Source organism: Dasypus novemcinctus, chromosome 9 (assembly GCF_030445035.2).
Source record: "Dasypus novemcinctus isolate mDasNov1 chromosome 9, mDasNov1.1.hap2, whole genome shotgun sequence".
In the NCBI taxonomy this organism is placed as follows: Eukaryota; Metazoa; Chordata; class Mammalia; order Cingulata; family Dasypodidae; genus Dasypus; species Dasypus novemcinctus.
Window position 1 is genome coordinate 72,741,897 of NC_080681.1, and position 18,396 is coordinate 72,760,292.

At 45.6% G+C, this 18,396-nt stretch overlaps 1 long non-coding RNA gene across 4 annotated transcripts; it reads right to left on the bottom strand.

Moving 5' to 3' along the window:
• Positions 1–7,469: 7,469 nt before the first annotated feature.
• On the bottom strand, positions 7,470–17,858 carry LOC131279753 (uncharacterized). Of its 4 annotated transcripts, none has more exons than XR_009187201.1 (3): positions 17,640–17,858; positions 11,189–17,194; positions 7,470–8,789 (listed from the first exon to the last, which is right to left on the bottom strand). It is a non-coding gene; the product is annotated as an uncharacterized lncRNA (long non-coding RNA). The 4 variants fall into 4 exon arrangements; XR_009187200.1 differs by lacking the exon at positions 7,470–8,789 and having other exon boundaries at positions 8,904–14,467; positions 17,090–17,194; XR_009187199.1 differs by lacking the exon at positions 7,470–8,789 and having other exon boundaries at positions 8,904–11,308; positions 13,026–17,194.
• Between the last annotated feature and the right edge of the window lie 538 nt (positions 17,859–18,396).

Genomic DNA, 18,396 nt, shown 5'->3' on the forward strand with positions numbered 1-18,396 from the left:
CCCCCTTGAAAAGGGCTTTGCAAACTTTAAAGTGTCATATAATAGAAGGCCTTGTTCTCCTGATTCCTAGTGGGGCAACCTTAGATCTACCCAGGTCTTTTAGTGGCCTCATTGCTCTGTCAACTTGAACCTACAGGTTGCTGCTAGCACAGTGTCTGGCCCGGGGCAACTCCTTTCTGCTCCCTAGGCCTCAGTTTCTCATATGTCAAGTAATAGATTTGAGTTTTCTATGATTCAGGCCCTTTCTGCTACTTCTTATCTTCCACTTCACCCTCTTTGCTCACCCTCTAAATTTCCCTTTAAACTAGGTCTTAAATTACAACTCAGGAAATAGTTGTATCTTCCCATACACCACAATTATTAATATAACCATTTTTTAAAGTGTTTACTGTATGTCAGGCATTGTGCTAAGAGTCCCATATAGAGGATCTCAATTACTCCTGTCCACACCCAGGTGAAGCAATCGCTATTATCATCCCCTTTTAGAAATGTGGAAACTGAGGCATCAGGTGACTGAGTCACAGGTCACACACCTGTTAAGTGGAACAGTGGGCAACCCCAGCCCAGGGGCCCCAGCCAGGCTCACTGATCTCAGGTTGTGACTGAAGGTTGGGTCCCTACACCTGAGCTAGGCCCAGCCCTTGCTTTACTGAGCCAGGAACGGGGCCAGGGGAGCAGTTTTGTTTTCCTTTGCTTCCTTTTGTTGTTGTCCTGGCCGAAGAGACCCACGGAGGGTCCTTGTGTTTCGAAGAGGATGGGAACATTGTTATACTTTCCTCACTAAGGAAATCCTACTCTCCCCCAGTCGACTTACTTCCCATCCCCTTGCCCTTTCCAGAAAAGGGCAGAGGCTCCTGGGGAGGGTCTGGAGGAGACGGGAGCGCAGTGTGCCCTGTCTGGGCTGTGGTATTTTTAGCGCTGGCCGCACTGTTTACAAGGAGGCTGTCTCTTGAGCCTGTCCTTTCCCTCCAGAGGAACACTGGCCGCCAGCCCTGCGGCCGGCCCAGGCTCCTGCCCGCCTTCCCACCCGGCTTCGACCGTTGAACCGAAAGGGAGGGGGCGGGATAAGTGTGACCTGCTGCTGGGAAAAGAAAACAAGCTGCCACCAGATGGGAAGATGGCAGTTGGCGACAGCCAGGAAATCCTGGAAATGGGTATTTCTGCTGAAACAGCTGCAGAGCCTGAGTGTCCTGAACCTGCTGCAAGTCCAGGCCTGAGAAGGACTCGGAGGAAGGGCATGGTAGATGGAAAGGCGAGCAGCAGGCTCAGCTCTCCCTCCCGCTCTTGCCATGTGCCAGAGGCTCTTACTTGTGACAAGTTGTTGATTCTAACGTCCGTTTCTACTGCTGTATGAGGAGAGCTTGTCTAGGGGGGGCTCCACAGGTCAGTGACTGACTCTCAGCCTCCTCATTGATGAAGTAAAAATAATTATGCCTGCCTTACAGGGGTAGCAGTGGGTATTAAATAAGATAGTGGGATAAGCCCGTGCATACGGTAGGCATGCAATACGCAGGGCAGTGACAGTAATTACTGTAGCCCAAACACCTGACTCAGTGTCTGGCCTACTCAAGGATGCTTTCCTTTATCCTGCTATCTCAGGGTTCTTTTGCTTCTAAACCCATGCAAAACCTTCCAACTCTGAGCTTTTTACCTATCAGAAAACAATTTCTACTTGGCTAGCAAAATTTCCTTTTAAGCCAGCACAATTTTAGGAAGTTATCCCCCTTCCCTTGAGACAGTCTCACTCCCTTGTCACATTGCCTGCCTTTAAGCCAAGAGAGCAAGTGTGTCTCAGGATCAAATGTTCCACCTTGAACACAGACAGGAACAACCACGGTTTACCCTGAAGGATGACCCAGGGATTGTCCTCACCTCAGATTTCATTTTGTGCTGTGCAATTACGCAAACAGAAGACTTGGCTTCCTGGGGCTCCAGGAGAACTGAATAGAAAGCACCATCTTTCTGGGGGAGTGTGAGCTGCAGACACAGGTCTTGCTGTTCTGTTTGCCTGGTCCAGAAGGTCTCTGAGTCGGTGAAGCCGCAGACTCAGCTCAGCAAACTCCTGAGCAATCCCAAATCCAGCCAAAGGGCCTCTCTTGAGGGTTTTGGGTGCTTTGTGCACCTTATCAGGTTTTATCTTCACAAAGACCATTTGTTGTAGTCATTAATAGTATCCCCACTTTACAGATAAGAAACTGAGACTTAAAAAGACTAAATAATTTGTTCATAGCTGCACAGCTAGTAATGGCAGAACTTTCGAATTCTAAAGTACATGTTCTTTATAATGTTTCCAGGCATCCGGTACCGTCCAAACTGCCTCAGAATTTTAGCTTTCTTCCTGAAAAAAAGAAATGTTTAAAACAATCCATACATTTTATTTCCTTGATGATGTAGTAGGATGTTCTTGGATTGAATTTCAAAATTTCTGAACACTTTGAGGCTAGAAAAAAGGAATTTTCTTTCCAGAACCTAAGGCTGGATGGGAGAGTTCATTCTTGGGACACAGATTTTCTCTGTTCTTGGCAGTGACTTTGGTGGAAACTCTTGATCCTGCATATTTTAATTAAGTACCTATTTCTCTTCCTGGGGGCAGGATGATCTGAATATTGATGAAATAATCGTAAAACAGACACCCACTTTATGCCAGGTAAATATTCAAAACTTCAATCACGAATGCTAAGTACTCTGCACTGTTGTGCAGAGTTGTCCTGTAGCAGGAGGAAACATTTTACAGAAAGAGTTTTTCATTAAGAGAGATGAGCAGTTTTCCCTGTCACAGTGACTGGGAGCCCTTGATAAACAAAAGCATTTTCAACCAAGAAGCAGATCCAAAATTACTGAAATTGTTTCAGTATTGGGCATCAATTTCTACCTCAAGTGCAGGTAGAAATCCTAGGGAGACAGGTGTCCTGAATGTATGGGAGTAAATCAGCGTGAAATGATTTTTCATTACCAATGTAAGATTTTCAAAAAATAAAAATAAAAACATTATCAAACTGAGCCATCAAATAGTAAGTTAAAGTAATCAGCTGAAAAACATGCCAACACTTTTTAAAACTGAGTATGTATTCCCTTCTCCCCCAGACTGTCCCCACGTGGCCCAGGAGTCTTATGAAGGTCATGGCCACGGCCTTCTCTGAGTCACAGGCCTGTGGCCTCCGGGGAAGACTGAATATCTGTACCCTAACCCCACCAGCTCCTGAGGGGCATCACCCAGGCCCAGGAAGCTGGACTTGCCCCAGGTATGCCAGTCCTCCCAGTGTCTGACCACAAGCTGGCAGGGCTGGGTGGGAAGCTGCACCCAGGGACCCAGCCCCAAACGAAGCTTTCCCGGATGTGGGCGTGGCGGTTACAAGGCTTCCAGGCTACGCAGAGGAAGCACCCTCCCTCCTCTATCCTGTGGTTAGTCGGGACCTCTCCTCCAGCGGCTGCCAGAGTTCTCCCCAAGAAATTCCGGGACAGTCATTGGAGGTGAATAAATTCGCACCATGCGCCCTCTTCCTCCTCTTCCCCGACTCCTCCTCCTCCCCCGTCTCCCACTTCCCCTCCCCAGTCTTTTTTCCTTCCCTCTCCCCCACTTCCTCATTTTCCTCATCTCTACCCTGCTCTTCCTCCTCTTCCTCACAGCTGTGCTTTGACCAGTGACTGCCTATATATTCCTAAATGGGGGAAGTGCCTGCAGAGGGGGAGGAATTGACTTCTCTCTGTGGCTTCACGCCTCCCCTCTCTCTGTCTTCAACAAAGACGCACTAGGGGCCTCTTAAGTGCCAGGCAATGTGCCAACAACTCAGAGGCATGGCCAGGTCCTAACACGAGGGGGTAGTTAGCCTGGTGTGCTGGGGCTAGGGCCAGGGCTGGAAGTTTGGGGTGTTGCATACTAAAAAGGTACTACTTCTGACCACCTTCTCTATTTGTCTCAAGGTCTTATGAACACACTCTTTCTAGTGTCTTTTTACTGTATTTTCAACAACTGTCATAAACTACTAGAAGGTGCCACTTTTGTAGGTGGTGTTTAAGGAAAGAGACTCCCCAACTTTCTCTCCACTCCCTGCTCACCAGAAAGAAGAAACTGCATTTTTAAAACAAAGCCTGGATGAGTATTGGGGCCGGCTAACATGTGTAGCTTGAGTGTGGGGTGTGGGCAAGGGAGAATGGCAGGAGAGGAGGCTGGGTACAAATCAGACTAAGAGCAACTTCTAGGAGCCCCTGCCACATCCCATTCCAAATCTGGGGCTGACCCTAGAAATAGTATGGCAACTGGCCTGGGAAAGAGGGAAAGTAGCAGCAGCGAGACCTCCTGGGCAACAGTGACAATTCCTCTCCCTGGCCCATGGAACCTCCTATATCCCTAATCACTCCTTCTAAACCACCCCTTGATTTCCCGAGCCTCAGAAGTTCTAAGGGGCTCATTCAGTCCCCACCCTCTCCTTGCCCATCACTCTGGGCCTTACTAGCTGGGTTATCCTGGACAAAGCTTTCAACCTCTCTGGCTTAATTTTCTTCATTAGAGATGAAATGAGCATGCGCGCCCACGTGCACACGTGCGCACACGCACGTGCCGAGGCTTGTTGCCAAGCTTACATAAGACAATGTAGAAGGAAAGCTCTTTGGGAAGCACAGTTAGTTCTCTCTCTCTCCTCACCCTCAGCTGCTATTTCCATTCTACAAGGGGAAATCCTCACCCGGAAAACCTTATTCACACTGGCACAAGTCCCGGGGCGTGAGCCTCCGCAGAGGCTGCGTCTCTCCCTTTCCATTTCCCTTGTTGACTTCCAGTTCAACTGTTGTTGGCTCACAGATGGACGGGGAGTTCTCTATGACTTGCCCAGCTGCCAGGCTGTTGACCCACCTTGCCTGTCCCAGAGGCAGGAGAGGGCAAAGGCCTGCACAGGCTCTGAGACCAATGTCAAGAACCCAGTGGGGCCTAAGGGACCTCCAGCAGGGGATGGGGATCTCAGGTGTCTGAACAGAGTCAGACGAGCGCATCTTACATTTAGGTTGTAACTCAGAGATGGCCTGCCACCTCTATAAAGGCCTTCCTGCAAGATAGAGGGGAAAACGGTGATTTGACTGGGGAGCCGGGAGAGAAGAAGTAGCCTGGGAGGTGGGGAACTAGCCTCTGCAAAGGCCTAGAAATTTAAGCCAGTGAGTCAGATTTGCAGTTTAAGGTAGCATCTTCCTGGCCCACAAATTGCCTATTAATGAGTTACACTTTTGTTTTGATCCTTTCCTCTCCCTCACCATCCATTGCCCCTATATACTATCAAGTTCTACAGATTCTAACCTCTTCTGTATCACAGATTTCTCTCTCTTCTTCTCTTGCCCTCTGCCACTGCCTGAAAGGCCTCACTGCTTCTGGCCTGACTAATTAAAACAGCCTTTCCAACTGGTCCTTGCCTCTAGTTCTCCCTCCCTCCAGTCTATCCAGCTCTTAGTCGCCATGCCAAAATGATCTTTTTAACATGCAAATCTGATGGCCAGGGTCTCTCTCTGCCAGATACTAGGTACTATGGGGTATGCTACAAAGAAGAGATTAATAAATTTCCTCCCTTCAAGAAGTTACCATCCTATAAAGGAAAACAGATCAATGAATGAACTAAAAGAGGAGGCAGAATGGAACTTTCCAGAGGATAGAGTATTTGATCTGCACCTTGAGAGAGAAGGAAAGGTTAAAAGGACAATGGTGCCCCAGGTAAAGGAAACAGCATATATACTCTCATCCAGTCACAAAAGTTTACCCTATATTGGAGAACACCAAATTAATTAGAGTGTCTGGAGAACCAAAGGTGTGGGTTGGGGGCAAGAGTAAGTCAAAGGAGAATTGGGGTCCAGATCCTGGGGAGTTTGGATGACTATATTAAGTGACTTTGCTCACTATTTCATAGGTGACAAGCTATCAAAGTTTGTGAAGGAGGGAGCAATATAATCTGACCTGCATTTTAGGAAGATAACGGGTATGTGTGAAAATGCACTAGAGAAGAATTCTGAAAAAAGGAAGTCCAGTGGCTCATTTAGTTCTTGCTATGTAAATAACTACCCCAAAATTTAGGGGCCTACAACAACACCATTTTATCATAGCTCACAAGTCTGTGAGTCAGTCAGCTAGCAGTTGTGCAGTCAGTTCTGTTGTGCAGTCAGCAGTTCTGCAGTCAGCTAGCAGCCGTTCACATGTCTGATGGTTGGTACAGCCAGTTGGCTGGGGCTAGGGGGGGTAACTGGATCACGTATCCCTCGTTATCCAGAAGGCTACTCTGGGCTTCTCATGGTAATGGTGACAGGGTTATCAAGAACAGCAAGAAAGGGCAAGTACCAAAACACAAGCATTTCTCAAGCCTCTGGTTGTGTCAGGTTTGTTACTATCTCATTGGCCAAGCATATGTTTAAAGGGTAGACCAATAGACACCACTTCTTGATGGGAAGAACAGCAAAGTCACATTACAAAGGATGTGCATATAGGATGGGATGAATTTTAGACCATTTTTGTTAGGAAGCCATCGTAATGGTTCAAGTAAGAAATAATAGTTGCTTAAACTAGGAGATGGCAGAGGAAATGGAGAGTTGGGCAGAATATTTAAGAATCATTCAAAAGATTAGGATGGGGGAGAGGAAAGAATAAAGGACACCACCCAAGTTTTGACCAGAGTTACTGGGTCATTGCACCAATGAAGGGAACCAATAGGAGGAACAAGTTTGGGAATTGTAAACACAAAGTCTAGCTCATGTGAATCCCCCAAGATCCATGACTATGCTACCTTCCCTGCTTGGAAGAAATGCTCCTTCCCTTCCCTAGCCCTCCCTTTACTCTGATCAGGTGGTCCAGATGGAAAGTGAGATCATTTTTACATGACCCCAAGTTCCTAGCTATAGTGACTGGCTAGCCATGGGCATCGGATCCAAGCTGGGATAATGAGAGTGTCCAGCCCCATACCTGCCAACAGCTAGGGCCACATGTTGTGCCCTGTACATGGTTTCCTGGCAGGGAGAAGAAGTGAGTGGAAAGTGCACCCCAGGAGCTGCAAGGACTCAGAGGAAGGAAGGCCTTCTTCTAACTCACATAGAGGTATTCCAGCCCCAGAGTTTGGTCCAAGGGAGGGCTTATGTGCCACACTAGGCAAACTGGGCCCCTTCTCTAGGATTTATTCTTCAGGAGCATGTAGGAAAGAGACTTTTTCTACTCTGGTCCAAAAATTCTAGATACGGAAGTTTAGAACTATAACCTTCCAAGCCCCTGTACAGAGGAAGGAGATGAGAATAAGTAAAGCCAACACATTAATGGACTCAGAAAAGGAAGAAGTGAAATAGAGGTGTCCAAATCAGGGCCCCCTCTTCCAGTCAACCCTGCCCTTCCTGAGGCTTGGTACTTTGGTTCATCCTTTAATGCTATGATTGACTTCACTATCCTCTGATAAATCCCCTCTCTTGCTTAAGCAAGTTCAAGTTAGGATTTTGCTCCTTATAACAATATAATCTTTTTTTTAATTTTTATTGATTTTGTAAAAATATTACATTAAAAAAAAAAATGAGGTCCCATTCAACCCCACCACCCCCACCCCACCACTCCCCCCCCCCAGCAACATTCACTCCCATCATCATGACACATCCATTGCATTTGGTAAGTACATCTCTGGGCATCTCTGCACCTCATGGTCAATGGTCCACATCATGGCCCATACTCTTCCCCCATTCCATCCACTGGGCCCTGGGTGGATTTACAATGTCCGGTGATTGGCCCTGAAGCACCGTCCAGGGCAACTCCAAGTCCCAAAGGCACCTCCACATCTCATCTCTTTCTGCCATTCCCCATACCCATCAACCACCATGTCCACTTTTCCCACTCCAATGCCACCTTTTCTCTGTGGACCTTGGATTGGTTGTGTCCGTTGCACCTCTATGTCAAGAGGAGGCTCAGATTCCACATGGATACTGGATGCAATCCTCCTGCTTTCAGTTGTAGGCTCTCTAGGCTCCATGGTGTGGTGGTTGTCCTTCTTCAACTCCATCTTAGCTGAGTGAGGTGAGTCCAATAAATCTGATTGTAGGAGCTGGAGTCTGTTGAGGCTCAGGGCCTGGCTATCATATTGTCAGTCCAGAGGTTCAAATCCCCTAATTATATCTTATAACAATATAATCTTGAACAATAAAGGCAAGAAGTTCATGAGTTCAGAGGTGGACAGGAGAGGATAGGCATAAAAGACAGGTCAGGGGAGCAGACCTGGCCCAATGGATAGGGCATCCATCTACCACATGGGAGGTCCATGGTTCAAACCCCAGGCCTCCTTGACCCGTGTGGAGCTGGCCCATGTGCAGTGCTGATGCGCGCAAGGAGTGCCCTGCCACACAGGGGTGCCCCCCGTGTAGGGAGCCCCGTAAGGAGAGCTGCCCAGCATGAAAGAAAGTTCAGCCTGCCCAGGAGTGGCGCCACACATGCAGAGAGCTGACACAACAAGATGGAGCAACAAGAAGAAACACAGATTCCTGTGCCGCTGACAACAGAAGCAGACAAAGAAGAACACGCAGCAAATGGACACAGAGAACAGACAACTGGGTGGGGTGGGGGAAGGGGAGATAAATAAATAAATAAATAAATAAGAAACAAATACAGCTACATAAAAAAAAAAAAAAAGACAGGTCAGAAGTCAAATTGACAAAATGGGATGACCAATTTGATGAGAGTTATGTGAGAGGATTGTCCTAAAGCAACTCCTGGGCTTTAAGCTTGAGAGATTAGAGAGAGATTGTGGTGTCTTCAGCAGATGTAGGCAATCTAGAAGATAATATGTATTGGGGTTCTGGAAAGAAAAAGGCATTCTTCCATGTATTCATTCATTCATTGAACAATAATTTGCCAAGCCCTGTCTAGGCACTGGGGATTCAATTGTGAATAAGGTGAGTTCAGATTTGGATAGTATCTGTGGGACATCATTGACTTGTTTATTCAACTAACAGGAGTCACACAATGTACAAAAACTGAGCACAAATCCAGGCAGTTATGTCCAGCAGGCAGCTGGAAAGAGGGTTGAACAGGCATTCTGTTTTAAGCATCATCCCCACAAGGATAATTTTGGAAGTTGTGAAAGAGAACACTTGGAGAAGAGATGAACTGGTTCCAGAAGCCTTGTCCATCATGCCTCTGCAGCATTCATGAGCTGGGAACACAGTGTTTCGTTCCTGTGTAGCTGAGAGGCCCATGCAGAAGGAGCATGGATTTGGGAGCCCAATCTGGAACCAACCTGGGTTCAGGCACCAACCCTCCCAGGTAATGGCTTGTCAGACTCTCAGTCAACTGGCTAGCCTCATGGAGCCTTGGTTTCCTCAGCTACAAAATGAGGATATAAATGTGTATCCCAGTGTTGAGACTAAGAAAGGATATTTGTAAAATTTCATTCACTCAATCACAAACATGTACTGAACCCCTATATGTGCCAGGTCCTAGGGCAAAGGGCTGAAATGGGAGCTCGTTTTAGAGGGTTCATCTGGGAGGGATCATGAATCTTCAGGCCACCATGGCCAGGTTCTGGGTGACCTCAAGCAGCTGAACTCTCTCTGCCCACCACCAGCCAACCCCAGGCTGCCCCCTCCCCAAACCATATGAAAAGCATTCCTTTTCTTGCATCTAGTAGAGAGAAAAAAAAAAGAGGAGAAAAAACAGCATATTATTCTGTCCTCCTGAGAGCTGGTTTCCAGAGCGGCAGAAAAAAGGCCCACGTGAGCCATGCTGCTCTTGGCAGGCTCCGCTCCACTCCTCACAGCCAGAGGCTTAAAGCTTTATTTGTGGTTTGAGTTACAAGCAGGGGTGAAAACCCCAGAAAAAGGGGGGAGGGGAGAAAACATTTTAAAAGTTGAGAAAATTGCCCTGTGTTCTTGAGGGCAGGCAATTTGTTCAAACACCTGAACGCTGTAGAAATCCTCTTGGTCTGACTGAGGTTTTATACTCCAGGGCCCTGGGTACAGTGTTAGGGGTTGGGGGGCATTTTTTCATATGTTAAGAAAATAACAAAATCACTTTTTACAAGATATTAATGAGTAGCTTTCCTGCTTCAATGGTGACGTTGTTGGAGGTTTTGAAAAGAATCCAGGTTCAGGTTTAAGAACAGTTTTGTTTTGAAGATCACAAAATAAAGCCTTTCAATCACTAAATGGAGCATTTGGAAATGGGTCCCCAGGATCCCAAGTGGAGGACACTTAACATTTTAGGGATAGAAAGGCCTTTGAGATCAAGTCCAATCCTCCTTTTACTCTAATGATTAAAACAAGACCCAGAGAAAGTAAGAGGTAGGAAACATGTCCAAGGTAGCTCAGCATGTTTGTGCTAGAAGCCAGTCTAGACCTCAGGACCCTGGACTTCTGAGGCAAAGCTCTTTCCAGCGGCCTTTGAGGCAACCCAGAGGTGGCATTCCACCTCAGAAACCACGACTAGCCTCCCCTTCATGTTGACATTTCTACGCAGTGACTTTGAAAGCTGCCTTTTATGGCCCTGGCTTTAGAAGGGCAAACACCGTTATCAGTAAAACAACACAGGTGGCTTTTAGAGTTGGCTCCAGGTGGAGCCAGGCAGGAAGGGAGGCCCCTCTGAGAAGGCAGACATGACCCAATCACCTGTCTGGGTTCATAAGGATGCCCAGACCCTCCTTGGTAACTGGGACAAGAGGCTAGTGTGGTAGTAAAGACATTGGGTTTTTGGGGGCAGGCTAGAGGGGTGCCTATCCCAAAGACCCTGCTTGCCAACTCTGCAACTGACCAAATCTGTTTCCTCAATTATAAAACAGGAGTAATGATAACTCAGTTTCACTAGCCTTATTTAAAGTGCTCTTAGAGCCACCAGTGGCCAGTGACTATTATATTGGAAAGCACATATATAAAATCATCATAGAAAGTTCCATTGGACAGCTCAGGCAGGAACACTAGGCTGGGTCTGCATTCTGCCACAGACTAGCTCTTAACTTTGGTTACTTTGCTCAGGACCCTGCCCACCTCAGCTTTCTAACAACAGAGGACTGACTCAGATGAGATCTCCAGCAATAAGGACTCAGATTTGCAACAGAGACATCCAGGGTTCCTGGCTCCCCTCTCTCCTCCTTGGTCCTCTCTTATGCTGCAGGGATCTGGCTTCAAGATTTGGAGCCTTGCCAAGGGCCCATCTCTTGGTTCACCAACAAAATCCCAAGGACAAGAGGATGTGTGGGCTCACCTCCATGTCAGTGCTGGATTTGGAGTCAGAGAGCCCTGGGTTCAAGGTCCAGCTCACCCATCCAGGTGTTAGGCATCTTGGTTTCTACCTCTGTGCTTCTTATGCCTGCCAGGTCATGTCCTAGAGGAAGGGACAGTAAGGAGAGGGAAGTAGAAACACCTGGAGAAACATACTAAGGTGTACTGGAAATGTAAGGGTCAACAATGGGAAACCTCAAAAAGGAGAGAGTTGGCTTTCTCCTTACTCTGTGTCCTTCACTGAAAGCATATTTAGGAGGAGGCAGCCTTTGAATCGATGTAAATAGATATTTGCTATATGGTAAGATTCCCCAGAAGTCTAGAGATTAGAAGAATCTGATATTTTAGAAATATTTAAATGCCTATGATGTTTTAGAAGCTGTGACAGCCACTTTCATATATGACAGATGATGATAATGATGATGGCTTCAATGAGTACTTACTTGAGTACTTACTGTGTGGCAGGTACAGTCTTGAGAGCTTTATATATATTATTTCTTTTAGTCTTTAGAATAGCATGAAATAAATACAATTTTGTCCCAATTTTACAAATGAGGAAACTGAGGCACTAGGAAGTTAAAATAAGTCAACAAGATTGCTCTTAGAGTCCCGGTCCCAAGGCCATGTGCATAACCATATGCCTCCAGGGGCTGCTGCTTGTTGGATTTCATGTAACACCACCTGCATTTGTCAAATAAGGAAACTGAGGCTCAAAAAATTAAGTGACTTGACCAGGTCATATAGAAGAGAGAGAGGACATTAATTGAGTTTTTGCTTTCTTTTTTCCCTTCAAAATCATTTCCTTCTTTGACTCTCTTTTGGACTGGTGGGAAGCTGTTACTGAATTTGAGTCTGAATCTAAGTTCCTATTATTTCCTAGCTTGAGTCCTATTTTCCCCTGTGGGCCATATGGAAGAAATCTACCTCTGAGATTCCCAAAGCCTACTCTCCTAACTTTCTCACCTCTTCTCTTCCTCAGGAAAAAGAAACAAAACTTTTTCAGCCTTTCCAAAGATGACCACATCATTCCCTTCAATGCCCCAGTTCTGTTCTTTTTTGACAAGTTCCAGTTCTGCTCTGACAATCTGAACATGTGGAACCAGACCTTAACCTGTCATTCCAGGTCTGGTCAAACCCCAAAGGAAGTGCAACGTCTCCTTCCTTATTTCACACACTATGTACCTAATGATGCAGCCACAATTCACATCAGCTCTTTTGGCAGCCACATCACATGCTGACTCACAACTGTCTCCTGATTTCCTGTCCATTGGCCTTTCCTTTACTTGGCCTGGTTTCTTTAGGCCCCTCCCACTTGTATTATGTTGGGATTCCTGAGGGATTCCCCAGCAGATAACTTGAGGGAGGCCTCAGGTTTGAGGCTGATTCACACCAGGTAAATGCAGGCCTTGCAAAATCCCAAGGATAGGTGGATCCAGTGGTAAGTTGGGAAATGCCCTCTCACCCCACCAGTAGGGAGAGCCTAAAAGACAGAGGGCACTTTCACAAAGAGTCAGATCAGTAAATGACTGGAAAACAGCCCTTTCTAGGGAGCAAACGCTATTGTGGCCTTGACTTGGCCCACTTGACAAAGAGTTTGGAAGCTCTAACTCACTGATGCATGCATTCACTTTAAAGCAATGATTTGGAGCCAGTGTTGAAGCCAGACAGGCTTGGATTCAAGGCCAGTTACCAGTTTTGTGACTTCAGGCCAAGTCCCAACAACTTTAAGCCTCAATTTCTCTCTGGAAAACAGGAGTGATAATGGTACTTACTTGACAGTAATGTTGAGAGGATAAAAAGAGAGAACATAAACAGCTTACCCCAGTGCCTTGGCATGTAGTGAGAGCTCAGCATATGTTATGATTTCTTCATGCCTGTGTTCTCCCATTCAAACATTTATTTAGCATATATTCACCAAGAATCCACTGAGGTAGCTGGGTGCTGCAGCAGAAAGAACAGACTCAAATAAAAGCTTGAGACCAGGATCAGACTGACGGATAAAGATGTTCCAGGGAATCAGCTAAACACTTTACAGGGAATTTGCTCTGGTTCTGCATTTGGACTGTAGCCTTCCCTTCGTCACATAAACAGCCCTCAACCCCCCACCCCACCCTACACAACACACATACCATCTGCTGGACCATTTCTGAGTTGAAGCTTCTCCTATTACTCTCAAGGAGACCCTGGACAAATCACTCAATGCCTTTCAGCTTCTAACACATTTCCTATGAAATGGAGATAATACCTACCTCACCGAGTTTTTGTACTAGATTAAACAATAGCAAATGCAAAGTGTCCAGTCAAACCTGGTACCTGGTCCATGCTCTATAACTCTGAGCTCCATTCCCTGGGCCCTTCGAGCCTCTATTACTATGTGCCAAGGCCTGGCTAGATGCTGGTGGTCAAAAGCTTAATTAGAAGCCAGACCACCCTGTAGATAGCTTAAAGTTTGCTGGGGGAAATAAATATTTGAACATCCAACCCTAACAGAGAGTGATAAAGCCTGTGATGGAATTATGTCCAAGTGGTTGTGAGAGCATTAGGAAATGTATCTTAGTTTGCCAGGGCTGCTGTAACAAAAAACACAGATCAGTTGGCTTAAACAACAGAAATGTACTATCTCACATTCTAGAAGCTAGAAGACTGAAATAAAAATGTCAGTAGGGCCATGCTGCTTCTTAAAGGGGAGAATTGGCTTCATATGGCTCTCCTGGATCTATGGTATTCCTTGCTTGTGAAAACATAACCCAATCTCTTCTTCTTACTTGGCCCTTCTCTCTCTGTCTCTCTCTTATTCACAGTGTCCAAATTTCCTCTGCTTATAAGAATACCAGCCATACTGGTGGATTAAGGGCCCACCCTGATCCAGGTTGTCCTCATCTTAACTAATAACATTTTTAAAGATATTAGATTTAAAAATAAAGATTTTTAAAGATCCAAATGGGGTCACATTCATGGGACCAGGAGATACCATTCAATCCATAATGAGAGGTGAGTCATTTTGCCTTGGTCAACCCTCACTTTCCTCATCTGTCAAGTGGGTATGACCTGTTACTACCAAATCTGTAGATGACTCAAGTGAGTTAGTGAATGTGAACATATACCTCAGGAAAATTTACCTATGCCAGTACTCCTATTTACTTACCTGTTTTGCCATAATGCCTTGATCCCCTTGAGGGAGGGCCTATGTCTTATTCAGTCCTCTGTCCTCAGCACTTTGACTGGCACAGAACAGGTACCTCATCAGGAGTGGTTGAGACCACTGATGGAAAATATATTACCTAATGTTATCCCCCAGAGAGAGAAAAAACTGTGTACAGAGTTCAGTGAGTTGCCCAACAGTGACCAAGTCAGGCCTCCACAAACCTGTTCTGGTGACCTTTCTACTAGATTCCACAACACCCCATCTGGCTCAGGTGGGGTGACACTGCTCTGTGAGCATGACTCACCATTCCCCATGGGTCAATGACCCAATCCATCAGCCTCTCACACTGAGTCACAAGCTGAGGTGAACCTTTGGGCCTGAGGAGAAAGCAGAGCTGTCCTGTTGGACAGGTATGCCTAGGGATCCCTCAGGCCAGCCAAGTGCAAAACTCGGAAATCTCTCTTGGGGGATGAAGAGGAGGTGGAGTGCAGAGACGTCACGCTGGGCCTACTCCTCCCTCTGACAAGAGCTTCCAAAAGACAACACCCATCCAGGCAATGCCCGAGGATCTCTAATTCAGCGGCATCCCTTCTTTCCCCAGTGCCAATGCCCTAATCCAGGACTTGGTTACCTCTTGCTTCGACAGGCTGCCCAGCCTGCACTCTATTCTAATATGGAAGATTAATCTTCCTTCTAGAGAAGTTAAATAACTTACCATAGTCACTCATGATAAGTACGTCTTTCTTATGTTCAAAACACCTTTATTAGCTACCTGGTACCTAGAGAATAAAATCCAATCCCCAACTCTTGATTAAGCCCTAATCTATTCTAAGTTCAGTAAATTTTTTGACTATCTACTATGAGCATAATCTTATTCCAGCTGTGAAGAAGAGAAAAAATAAACCTAAGAGCCTTCTTCCAAGGAGCTTACAAATTAGACAACCAGAAAATTTGCATCAAGATACAAACATTTCAAAATCATTACAAGCTTTAGAACAAAGTGATAGAAGCAGAGGAGAGCCCTGCATAAATTTTTATAAACGTTTAGTGAATGAATGGATGAATGAACAAATGAACTGTTATAAATAAGTAAAGAAGGTCTTAAGACTTAGGTAACAAAAGTCAGATAAAATAGTTTAAACAAAATAGATGACTCCATTCTAGAGCTGTGGTTCATCCCTTGAAACCCAAGGGCAGGAGAGAAACTGGATCTCAGGAAGGGGCTGGAATAAGGCCTATAAAGCACGGGAACCCTCTCTTTCTGCCTTTCCTCTCTGCTGGATGAGCCATTCTTTCCTCCGGCCTCCGCCCTTCAGTTCATGAAGTAAATGGCTGCTTACCTCCTCTCAGTTCAGGAGGTTAAATCCCAAATTCACCTTCCTGGGTTCAGTTGGGTTAGGTGCCCACTACAACCTGATCAGCTATGTCAGGATGTTTCACCAAGTGAAAGGTACATCGGGTCATGGGTGGGCGCACCCTCAACGATGTCTTCCACAGGCGTATTCAGTGAGCCTCTGACTTAGTCCACCCTGTGCTGGCCACAACATTTTGTTGAAGGCAGAACTAGGAAGAGTTGAAGCCTCCTGCCCTTGCCAGCATTCTACGGGTTGCAGACAACTCTGAGAGGCTTGTTCCCAGGCTGTGGGCTCCCACCTCCTACTCCTCCAGCCAGCGCCTGGGTCCCATGAAGGTGGCATTCTGCCTCTTGCCACTGTGCCTTTGCATCTGTTCTCCCCCAGCCTGGTTAGCACCTACTCATCCCTCAGAGGTTAGTTTGGGCTTTGCCTCTCCCATGAAGCCTCCCTCGCTGTTGTCCCCAGACCAGGAGTCAACAAACTACAGTCCATGGAGCAGATCTGGTCTCTGAATTGTTTTTTGTAAATAAAGTTTTATTAGAACACAGCTCTCTCCATTCATTTACACATTGCTTATGGATGCTTTTGTGCTACAACAGCAGAGCTGAGTAGTTGTGGGAGATAGCGTGGCCCGCAAAGCTGGAAAGACTAACTCTCTGACACTTTACGTAAAAATTTTGTTGACTCCTGCTCTAGAGTAGCACTGTCTAGTGGGAATATGCTGTGAATCTATTTGAAATTTGAAATTTTCTAGAGATCACTGTAAAAGAAATGTGAAAGTGATTTTAATAATATATTTTATTTAAACCAATATATCTAAAATATTATGATTTTGACCTGTAATCAATATAAATTACTAATGAGATATTTACATTCTATTTTTTATACTAAGATATCTCAAATCTAGTGTGTGTTTTACATTTAAAACACATCTCAACTTGGACCAGTCACATTTCAAGTGTTCAATAGACACAAGGGACTAGTGGCTACCATATTTGACAGTGTAGGTCTCAAGTCAGATGCCCTTAGCGGGTATCCCCATAGCATCCAATACTTGCAAAAATTTATCTGTTTATTTGGCTTATCCTTAAGCAAATCTCTTGAGGATAGAGAGTGAGTTTGCCATTGTTCTTCCAGTGCCTAGGGTAGAACTTGGCACAGAGTTGACACTTAATAAATACTTAAATAAATATTTATTTATCAATCCCTAACACCTAGCCCCATGCTTGACCCTTTGTAGGCATTTAATAAATACATTAAGTTAATGGAGTAATGCCCCAGCATTTTAATACAACTGAATTTGCAACTTCACAACAGGTGAAAACTAGGCAGTTCATTGCAGAGGAGACCATGGTAACTTTCTAGCTCTCAAAGTAATACCTACCATTAAGTCAAATTTCCTTCACCACCTCTTTTCCCCCAGACAGAACTAGAGCCAGATGGGACGCCACAGACCTGCACATTCTGGCAAGATCACACAATGCCTGGCCTGCAATGATAAACAAGCATATCAAGTTCCCAAGAACAAATAAAATAAACTCCCAGCTAAGGCCTAATTCTCTGTTTCATTGTTTTCTTTCTCTCTCAAGTTTAACTTAGCATGTCTCAAAGCGAGAGGTCCCAAAAAGTTGTCAGCCATTATCCAACTAAAATCTACGGAGCTCTGTAATATTAATCATACCAACAAAAAGCATAAGAATCAGACATGTCAACCTCAGCACAACCACATACTAGCTCGATGACCTGAGCAACTTTCACGTCTTCTGTGAGCATTGCTTTTCTCATCAGGAAGATGGGTGTTATAATACAGACTTACTGCGCTGTGCTGATGCAGAGACTCTGCAAGCAAAGCCCCCTGTACATAATGGTAACTTACATGATTCCCAGGGTAACTTTGCCAGGCTCTCCTGAATGATCTCTGCAAAGTATCTTACCATCATTTTTGTCTTGATAATCAGCCATAGACCAGATGAATTCTTAGAGTTGTACAGAGCTTTCCCCCCCTCCTTGTGGACAACTAAAACACAAACACTCTTTAGAAAGATCTGGGCCGAGCCATCTCGTTGGAGCCTGGTGGCTGTCCAGGAGGCTGATCACAAAGGCTGCATTCAGCTGCAACAACAGCAGCCTGATCGGCAGGGGCCTTGTCGCAAGCGTTCTTGACTAGGCTTCGTGGGGGGAAGGTGTTACTGGCCTCCAAATATTTGTTGTTCTATCTCCATAGCAACCACAGTGGCCATAGTGAAACCCTGAAACTGCACATCGAAACTTGGGAGGTGCTGCAAAGTCAAGCCTGATTTGGAGAAGGCTTTGTTCTGGACCTTTCCCTCCCCCTCTAACTGCAGAGATTTCCAGGCTCTTTTCAAAGGCATTAAAGAGAAGCTATTATGCTGGCTGCAGACAGCCTACTGCCTGCTTGGACTAAAGATGTCTGTGCAAAGACTGTACCAATTGCACATGATAGATTTAAAGAGATGTACACCCAGATAAGCAGCCTACTTGTCTGCAGAGCTTTTGCAGCACTGTGTACTACCCACTCTCTGTGCAACGCTGGGCAAGTCACTTATAGTCAATGAGCTTCTCTTTCCATAGCAAAAACTGCAAGTAAGCCCAATTCAGTAAACTCTTATTGATACCTACCCTGGGCTAGATGCTGGGGTCACAAAGTTGAAAACACATGGCCCTTGACCT